This window comes from Neovison vison, chromosome 4 (genome assembly GCF_020171115.1).
Source record: "Neovison vison isolate M4711 chromosome 4, ASM_NN_V1, whole genome shotgun sequence".
NCBI classification, from domain to species: domain Eukaryota; kingdom Metazoa; phylum Chordata; class Mammalia; order Carnivora; family Mustelidae; genus Neogale; species Neogale vison.
Genome location: NC_058094.1, coordinates 127,423,207 through 127,433,934, shown reverse-complemented (window position 1 = coordinate 127,433,934; position 10,728 = coordinate 127,423,207). Strand labels below are relative to the sequence as shown.

Genomic DNA, 10,728 nt, shown 5'->3' with positions numbered 1-10,728 from the left:
GAAATGAGTTGGGGGAAATCGGAGGGGGATACAAACCATGAGAGACTGTGGACTCTGAGAAAGAAACTGAGGGTTTTGGAGGGCAACGGGGTGGGGAGTTCGGTGAGCCTGGTGGTGGGTATTAAGGAGGGCATGTATTGCATGGGGCACCGGGTATGGTGCATAAACAATGAATATTGGAAACTGAAAAAATAAGATAAAATTAAAATAATAATAATACTTCTTTTTGCAATGTGTTTTTTGTAGTTGTTAATATTTTTTAAATAGTTGTTTTCTTCTCTCATTTCTTCTTTTGGCCTGTGACTTTCAGTTTCCCTGGGAATATCAGCTACTTTATCCTGTAATGTGCATACAGGAAAGGGCAAAACATACATTCTAGTTCTCATCCTACCAGATGGTTTAGGGGAGGCAAAAAGGTGAACTGAAGAACTCCACTGATCACCATTTCTTTGCTGCTACTCCACCAGTCATCTCTTGAACCACAAAGCCATCTACAAACTCATCCAAAGAAAAGGAAATCCACGAGCTCTGGGATTTGCTGGGGAGGGTCAGGGGGGGAAGTCAAATGCTGGATGTCAAAGGCCTGGGCTGGTTGCCACATCTGGTTTCCTCAGCCTGCAGGATTTGATGAAGTTGCAAATTCCCTGCCAACGTGGGGTGTCCTATGGTGACAGAATTTGCCACACTCTTCCAGCCGAACGGGACAGGCAGAACTTAAAATGCTCTTAATGTTCTATATCTTGATTGAAATGGGGTTCACACGGGGTACACATTTGTCGAAATCATTGAACCGTACACTCAGGACCTGTGCCTCCCACTGTGTAAACAGAATCCCTGGGCATGAATGACAGGATATCTGCTCTCATCATCTTTCACTTTACTGTTACTGAACACTGATCTGGATATGCTAGTATTAAAGTAAGTTGCAAAACTAAATTGGAATTATAAATGTGAGAGAGGACGATGCAACACTATATTTGTTACTCTTACCATATTTCCTCTGGAATGCCCAAAACCCTCATTGAAAAAAATATTAGAACTACGGGGAGTTTAGTAAGATTGCCAGTTAATCAATAAACCCACATCGATCTCTAACTGGGGTCATAGTTCAAACGCGTACAGCATTTCACCGAATGAAAATGGGTGAAAGGAAATAAATTGTGAGGAAGGCAGTACAAATTTTTTATTTTATTGAATTTTGGTTTAAACAAGCGATGTAAACATTTGTTATACTGAAGATTATATTTTAAATTTGGAGAAGAAAGAGCATAAATTGATAAATCAAAACAATTTCATTTCACAATTTTTTCTCACTTGGGGATACTGATTTAAGCCTGAAAAAAAAACCAACACATTTTATAGTAAGATAGCAAAATCAAGTTTTATGTTTCCATTGTCATGTGCGGAACAGAATTCAACCTTGAAGCCTTTAACTGGGAGTAATATTTTGTTTCCTATGGTTTCATATTTCATAAGAGAAAACAGCTGCTCACAAATTTAGGAAATTCCTAACCTAACATAATCTTTGTATGATGATTTTTCTATTTAGTGCAATCATACCCCGGATATTTGCACAATTCTCATGGAATGATATAAACATGTGTCACAAAACTTCCATTTATAGTTCTTCTGTCAGTCTTCTCCTGCTAAAGATAAAGTGAGCACTGTTGGTTCCTTTTCTCAAAAGGAGAATTTGGTATACAGTAGGCTGTGTATAGAGGTTAAGAGCCTTGATTCTGCAGCTAGACTGTGTGAATTCTATCCTGGCTCCAGCACTTGGGGACTGTGACCTGGAGACAAGATTTCAACCCTTCTGGGCCTCCGTGCATCACCTGTAAAGTGGTAGCAATTACAGCACCTATCGCAGAGGGGCGATTAGGTCACCAAATGTATGCACAGCTCTAAGAGCAATGCCCATTGCATAGCAAGCACGTTGTGTTGGTCATTATTAAGAACCTGGTTTTGAATTCAGTTTTTAACCCCACTATTAGGGAATCTAGTTCACGCTGACATATTTTCATTTTTGGAAACTGATTACAACGCAAGAAGATAAACTAAGGCTGATGCCCACCATGTCTGAAGGCACTAAACTATAACCGGGTATCTATCTATGGGCTCTTTTACAGAGTATTTTCAAAGTAGGTAGGAATGTTTATCAAAGCAAAGGCCAAGTCCTCGAGTCTTCTTGGTGAGCTGAGGTGGGTGGGTTATTTTCCTCGAATGATCTAACAAGTCAACTCATTTTCTAATCCCCCGCTAAGCCCCTACCCTCTGTGCAGAAGACCACACTAAGACAATCTGCATCCTAATCATTGAAAACAGCATTGAACGTTGGTCCCAGGGTAATGTGATTCAAGCGTATCCAGGTTACGGTTTTGATTACTGACCACCATGTTGTATTCTGTTTCTAACTGTCTAGCTCAAAGTGAGTATTCACTTCATTTGAGGCAACAGGTAGATGAAAAGTTAATATCTTAGACATTGACTTCCTGACAAATAGGACGATAACACTGGGCATGGAAGGAACATCACCTGTACATGGATTTACCGATTTTGGCAAGTGGTATGAAAATTCTTCACAGAGTTCAACACATAAAAATAAGTTACTTTTGCATGGGGCACTGGGTGTGGTACATAAACAATGAATCTTGGAACACTGGAAAGAATTAAATTTAAATTTTTTTAAAAGATTTTATTTATTTATTTGACAGAGAGAGATCACAAGTAGAGAGGCAGGCAGAGAGGGGGTGAAGCAGGCTCCCTGCTGAGCAGAGAGAACCCGATGCGGGGCTCGATCCCAGGACCCTGAGACCATGACCTGAGCCAAAGGCAGATGTTTTAACCCACTGAGCCACGCAGGTGCCCCTTAATTTTAAAAAAATTAAAAAATAATTTATCTTTGATTTTAGGTTTTCATGGACACTGTGTCCAAATGTTCTTTCGGGGCATAAGATTTCTCATGGTCACCATAAATTAAAATAACCAACAGGGAGGTATTATTATTTGTCTTAACAACTATGACAGAAAATGGCACGGGGGACTTAAAATTCCCTGCCAGTTTTTCTATAACTTCTCAGCCATATTTTAACATGCTGAAGGTATTTAGGGCAAATTTAAGCTTCCGTAACAAAATACAGCGGCATAAAGAAAAGAGAAGTTTGTTTCTTTCCCATCTAATCGTTTCACGGTGTGTGGAGCCCTGGTTGACTGGGCCGCTCTGCCTCATGGAGTCATCTGAGGGTTGCATCTTGTTCCAGCCTTTCTTGGGGTGTTTACCTTGTCCATCCACATGATTGAAATGGGGTTCTGACGATCCATTTCAAGAAGAGCTGAAGAACACGACAAGCGTTTTCCTCAACAAGCGATACAGCATTAATACCTATCCATTTTGCTCATTCAAGGTCACATTTTTTAATGACGACAAAGATTATTAACTACTGAGGAATAAACTTTCCAGGAATTTTTAAAGCCAATAGAAAAAAATTATAAAGCTGTATTCATGGATATTAAAGATTTAGATAAATTCTCATTTATACTGCATTTCAGTAAGAGAAAAAAAATCTTATAGCTATTGTGATGGTTAATTTTATGTGTCACCTTGGCTGTGTCATGGCACCTGGTTTTTGGTCAAAGACTAGATTAGATGTTGCTATGAAGATAGTGCTTAGATGTGATTAACATTTAATCAGCAGACAGTGAGTAAAGCAGATTACCTCTAGGATGTGGAAAGGCCTCCTCTAAACATTTCAAAACTTGAGGAAAACACAGAGGATCCCCCCAAGGGAGAAGGAACTTTGCTCCAGAAAACCTTTGGTTTGAGAATATACCATCAAGCCTTCCCTAGCTCTCCAGCCTACCGATCTGTTCTGCAGATTTCAGACTTGCCAACCTCCTAGTGACTGGAGCCAGTTCCTTAAAATCTCTCTCTCTCAATCTCTCTTGTCTTTCTCTGTCTGCACCTCCCCCCCACCACACACACATCCTATGGTTCTGTTTTCTGGAAAACCCTGACTAATACAGCTCTGTAAATTCTCTTCTCATCATCTTAATTCCGTAACATCTAAAATGCTCCCCAGGATGATGATAATGATGATGACAACGGTCAGGAAGCTGCTGACTTTTCTGTGTGTGGAAAGACCAGTTGATTACATGGTTTTAAAGCTGACCTTGAGGGGTGTCTGGGAGGCTCAGTCTTTAAGCATCTGCTTTTGGTTCAGGTCATGATCCCAGGGTCCTGGGACCGAGCCCTGCATCAGGCTCCCTGCTCAGGGGGAGTCTGGTTCTCCCTCTCCCACTCCCCCTGCTTGTGTTCCCTCTCTGTCAAATAAATAAATAAAATATTTTTTAAAAAAGCTAACCTTGAAAAATAAATACATATAAATGTTAAAAATAAGTATGAAATAATAAATGCAGAGAGGAAAATGTGCCATACCAAGACTGTAACATACATACAAGGGTAAGTAATAGCATAATATTAAAATATGAAATCAAAGAAATGAAACCAAACATTAAAATATACTTAAGCATTTAATGTGTAAGTGTAGAATTTCAAATAAGTGAAGAAAAAATGTATTTAACGAATACAAGGTGTTAGGACAACTAGTGAAGCATTTTCAAAAAACTTAATTTCTGTATTCTGACCAGAAATCACATTGATTCTGTATCTTGACTATAAGCCATAAATTAAAGATATAAATGCCAAAATGAATGTATAAAATATGAAAGAAAACAGAGATCAATATAAATATGATCTTTGGACAGAGAGAACTTTTTTTTTTTTTAAGATTTTATTTATTTGACAGACAGAGATCACAAGTAGGCAGAGAGGTGGGCCGAGAGAGACGTGGAGGCAGGCTCCTTGCTGAGCAGAGAGCCCGATGCGGGACTCGATCCCAGGACCCTGAGATCATGACCTGAGCTGAAGGCAGAGGCTTTAACCCACTGAGCCACCCAGGTGTCCCCAGAGATAACTTTTTAAAGTATCACACTAAGACAGGAATTATAAAACTATCATTACATTTTATCATATTAACATTCAAAAATAAAAAATATTTGTAAACCAATCAGAGGAAATTATTTAGAAATTGATAAGAAAGACATAATTATGCAAGTAGGAAAATAAAATACAAGAAAGACAATCCATGAAAGAAGAAAAAAGTCCAAATAACTTATATACATTGAAAAAATTCTACCTTATAAACAATTGCAAATTATTAGTATTATTAATTAGTATATTAGTATAATTATAGTAGTATTTGGAATACTACATTTTATCTAAAAGTTTGGAAAAATGATCTTGTGACTAATAGATGTAGAAAATGGGTATAGAAACTGAGAATGGTGAAAACTTTATGGAGGCAGCACACAATTGTGTGTGTGTGTTGTGTATTGTGTGTGTGTGTGTGTATGATATACTCTCTGTTCATATTTTTATTCACTTGGATCCAGCAATTCCTCCTATGGGACTACCTCATGAGTCCAAGTCAATCCTTCCATTGTCACACCAAAAAACAAATAACCCAGAAACTTACTTGACCACCAGAAGGGAGGCTTATTATTCCAGAGTCCAAACTAAGGGAAACATACGGGATTATGTGTAAGACAGATGGGGGAATGGGAGGCCTGAGTGGGAACACACGCCTCCCTCCGTCCATCCCCTGCTCTACCTTGAGATCCCCTGAGAGCAAACTCTAAGAAGAGGCATATAGGGGAACTGGGAAGCTTTTATAGTAAACTAAAGAAGTAATCATGAATTGTTTGAAGATATATCTAAAAAATTTGTTAATGAAAACAATACATTGTTCTCACTTCTACAGCACACATCCTAAAATTGGAATGATACTGAGAAGATTAGCATGGCCGCTGAATAAGGATGACACGCAAATTCGTGAAGCGTTCCATATTTTTGAAGACTGACCATTTACACCAATGTGGATGGAACTGCAGGGTGTTATGCTGAGCAAAAGAAGTCAGTCAGAGAAAGACAATTACCATATGCTCTCACTGATACGTGGTACATAAGGAACAGCACAGAGGATCCTAGGGGACGGGAGGGAAAACTGAATGGGAAGAAATCAGAGAAGGAGACAAACCCTGAGAGGCTCTTAACTCTAGGGAACAAACTGAGGGTTGCTGGAAGGGAGGTGGGTGGGGGTAGGGGGTAACTGGGTGATGGACATTAAGGAGGGCACGTGATGTGATGAGCACCGGGTATTATATGCAACTGATGAATCATTGAACTGTATCTGAAACTAATGATGGAATATATGTTGGCTAATTAAACCTAAATTTAAAAAATTATATTGAATATTCAATATATATATTGAATTCAATTTCACTCTTCAGTGTCTCAATTCATTGTCTAAATCATAGTAATCCTACATAATGGCAAAATATATGGGCATTTAAATTACATTAGAGAAGGGATGCCTGGGTGGCTCGGTCAGTTAAGTATGTGTCATGATCTCAGGGTCTGGGAATCCAGTTCCACATCTATCTCCTTGCTCAGTGGGGACCCTTTTCCTCCTTCTGCCTTCTGCTCCCCCTGCTTGTGTGTGCTCTCTCTCTGACAAATAAAAAAATCTCCAGAAATAAAAAAATTGTTAGAGAAGACTGTTTAATAACATAGCGAATCAGTTACCACCTAATCTCTATTATTAGGGGAAGGCATAAACGTCAAAAAAGTAAGTGTGCCGTGAATTAAATTTACATTTAAATTATAAGTATACATTAGTCACCAACAGGTGCCTAAAAACTGAGAGGATAAAAACAAATCGAGAGAATAGTTCCTGTTCCTGCCCAAAGCAGCTCAAAGCTCCATGAGCCCTTTGACGACACAGAGCAGATATTTCAGCACTTCCAGGGGCTTCTCACCATCAGGTGTTTCTGGGACTCCTGCTGGTTGGTGCCGGCACCTCAGCCAGTCGTCCGTTTTCCACACGGTTCCTGTCATCCCCTGGGACACGGCTTCCTCCTCTACAAGGAGCTACTTGAGGTCTCCAGCCGGATGGCTGCTCCCTGCTCACAGCTGTGCCTCCACTGTGGGCACAGACTTGACTCCACTGACCAGACTAGACTGTTCTATGAGATGTTAATTAAATTTCATGGATAAATAAAGGAAATATCCCAAAGACTGACAAATGATAATTGCTGGATATGGACGTGCAAGGAGCCCGTTGGTGGAGGTGTCCTCAAGGAGTTTCTTCCCTTCGTACCCTGGCCCAGCTCCACAGGCTGAGGAGAACTCCAAGGGTTTTCGTGCCTCAGATCTGAGATCCGACTTCCATGAAGCTCCTAGAGAGAGAGAGAAACCCCCCTCCTCCTGTCCCATTTTTGATTCACATGTAAAAACTTTAAAATTTTATGTGTTTATTTTTATTGAGATAAATTTCACCTATTTTAAAATTCACCATCTTAAATTGTACAATTCAGTACTTTTAAAAAAAAAAAAAGTATATTCACAGAGTTGTGCAACATCATGGCCATCTAATTCCAGAACATTTTTTCTGTGATTCACTTTTCAATCCTCATTTCCTATTTCTGAAACCCCACTGGGGTTTCAGAGCACCTGACAGGGTAGACGGCTGTTTGCCACCCAAGCTCTGAGCCACCTGAGGACTTAGACAAAAGCGTCAGCTGGTGGAAGATAAAATAACGTGGCTTCTCTCTGCAGCCCGTCGGGTGTCCAGTACTGAGTACGGACTGGGAACTGTCCCCTCAGCTGTGCTAGAGACAGTCAGCTGTCACTTCTCTGAGGGCAGAGGGGTGGTGGCCTGAGCAGGGCCGTGTGGCACACTGATGGGGCTTCCTCGCTGTGGAGAGAAACAGCAGCGTCGGGGAAAGAGGTGTGCCTTCCCTCAGACACTCCGGCCCACACCTGGTTCACTTCTTCCCAGGACTAGCCATGGAGGAGAGCCCCTCCCTCCAGGACACTCCCTGAGGTAGCTTAGTAGATAATGCAGGTGTGTGGCTCCTGGCTCTTCACTGGTCCAACACACCGAGTGCTGGTTGGGACTTCATTCCGGGTCGGCTCCTTCCCCAGTTCCCCCATCACAGAGCTCCATGTCCCGCCTGCCTTCAGGGTCTCAGCTCTGAGCTCCACAGACAACTGCTCAATCCCAACGCCTGAGAACTACAGTTCCCGGAGGCCCTTTTCTTTTCTTTTTTTCTTTTCTTTTCTATCCTTTTCTTTTCCTTTATAAAGATTTTATTTATTTATTTGACAGAGAGAGGGAGACAGAGCAAGAGAGCACACAAGCAGAGGGAGTAGCAGAGAGGGAGAAGTAGGCTCCCGGCTGAGCAGGGAGCCCAAGGCGGGGCTCGATCCCTGGACCCCGGGATCATGACCTGAGCTAAAAAGACAGATGCTTAACCGACTGAGCCACCCAGGCGCCACCGAAGGCCAGTTTCATATGCAGACATATGTTTAGTTTATGTCACAGAACAGCCTCATTCTCTACCATTCCTATTCCCAAAGGGGATTTTGGCTTCAGAGCAGCCAGGTTGAAGAGTCCCTCCAAATCTCTCTCTCATTCTCTCAGACACACACACACACACACACACACACACAGCGCCAAAGAAACTGTGTTATCTGTATGGCCTCATGCACTAGAACTGAAGGCCTCCGGGGGCCCAATGCCGCTTCTCAAGGGTCTGTGTTCGCAGAATTCCGTGGTTGCTGAGAGGAACCACCACTTATCGTGTGTGGAGTCACTTTGCTCATGATACACTGTTGTAGACAACTGCCCATTTGGAGTGTTTTAAAGGGAACAAAAAGTGTCTTCTCATTGTATCTCTGACCCACACCTGCCCCTCACCTGCCCCCTCCCTCTGCTCCCACAGCGGGTGTGTGTCCCACAGGCCGCAATGCATTTTGGAAAATGTGCAAATTCGATCCTGTGAGGATCACACAACCTTTCAGATCTCCCTAAACTGATGGAATGTGCGGTGAGGGAAGGAAGGAGAGGAGGGGTTTGGAGTGTGTGGCATGCTGAGGAAATCAGTTGTCAGGCTTGGGCTGGGAACCACACAGTCCCAGAGGGAGCTGTGTGGGGAAGGTGCCCAACCTCTGAAAGAAAACCCAAAATTCTTTTTAATGGGATTAAGTCCAGTTCCTCTGCGGTGATACGGCCTTTACTTGCAAGAATCATTTGTCCCCACCACACTGGCCCCATGGCTGGCCCACATCAGGGGAGGAATCCAAGGTCAAAGCCTCTCTTTGCCTCACTCTGCTGCTCTGACTTTGAGCCCTGGCGTAGAGGGATAAGAACAACCTCTAGTCATAAAGAACCCCTAGACCAGACTAAGTCCCCAGGGCCCTCAGAGAGAGGGTCCACCAAAGCCGGGGCTGGGGCTTTCTCAAGCATGACCTCTGCTCTCCCTGCAGCAGCCATGCTGTCTTTCCTGGTTCAGATTCCTCCTTAGAACTGGCTCTATGAGGGCACCTGGGTGGCTCAGCTCATTAAGCCTCTGCCTTCTACTCAGGTCATGATCTCAGGGTCCTGGGATTGAGCCCTGCATCAGGCTCCCTGCTCAGCAGGAGGCCTGCTTCTCCTTCTCCTGCTCCCCTTGCCTGTGTTGCTTCTCTCACTGTGTCTCTCTCTGTCAAATAAATAAATAAAATCTTTTAAAAAATAAAATAAATAGTTCCTCCTCCCCCGAGACTGCGTTGTGTTCACTTAAGCTAAAAAGCACACACTACATATCTCTACGGTAAACGCACACACGAGTGTGTTGAAGGAAGGAGGGAACAATGCAGGTGGCAAGTCCTGGTCCTCAAGGAAGCTTCAGTAATAAATCCAGAGAGCTGTCGTGTACATAGTACTTGTCACGTGAGCCAAACCTGTCCATCTGTTACTCATCTAAAACTTTGGTTTGAAACTATTTCCCACCGGACAGAAGCACAGGCACAAATACTGGTAGACGTTGGTCCCAGGTTGATGAGGGGCGGAAGCAGGGCCCGGAGCCAGGCAGCTCCAGAATCCACCTTGGCTCCCCAAACCTGCATTCCAGGGGCACTCCAGGGCCCATCGCCACCGTCTTCCTCAGCCAGGCCCTCTTTCCTGGATGCACACTGTGGTCCTCAGGAAACCGGAAGATGGGGTACCCGCATTTCTGGGGACAGAAGCCACCTGATAAACATGGCATGCTTTCCCAAACCCTGGGCACGTAGGGAACTTGTCGTTGGATAGATTGAGGTAACTTTCTTTTTCTGTGAAAAGCACCCCCCCACACAAAACCTGCACAACTCACACTTAGTTTCCTTCTTCCTTATGTTAGACCAAGTGGAATTTTGGTATTATAAGTCACCGTGAATTTTTTTTTTTAAGATTTTATTTTATTTATTTGAGAGAGAGAGACAGTGAGAGAGAGCATGAGCGAGGAGAAGGTCAGAGGGAGAAGCAGACTCCCCATGGAGCTGGGAGCCCGATGTGGGACTCGATCCCGGGACTCCAGGATCACGCCCTGAGCCGGAGGCAGTCGTCCAACCAACTGAGCCACCCAGGCGTCCCAAGTCACCGTGAATTTTATAGGGAAATCAACACCCCAAGTGCAGGCTTGACTGTGCAGCCGGAGTGAGGTGGCAACAAGAGGTCCAGGGGAATTATGATAATATGTAACTGTATTTCAAGATTGTGAAAATTCTACTTGAAGTCGTATAACCAACATAACATTAAATTATGTCATAATCACTCTGCAATGTGCTCAAAATGGGGGGGTATCCCACTG

At 43.0% G+C, this 10,728-nt stretch overlaps 1 non-coding gene across 1 annotated transcript; it reads left to right on the top strand.

The window, feature by feature from the left end:
• The first annotated feature begins 5,800 nt into the window (after positions 1–5,800).
• LOC122905709 lies at positions 5,801–5,907 on the top strand. The gene has a single exon (XR_006384402.1). It is a non-coding gene; the product is annotated as a U6 spliceosomal RNA (small nuclear RNA).
• Positions 5,908–10,728: the final 4,821 nt, after the last annotated feature.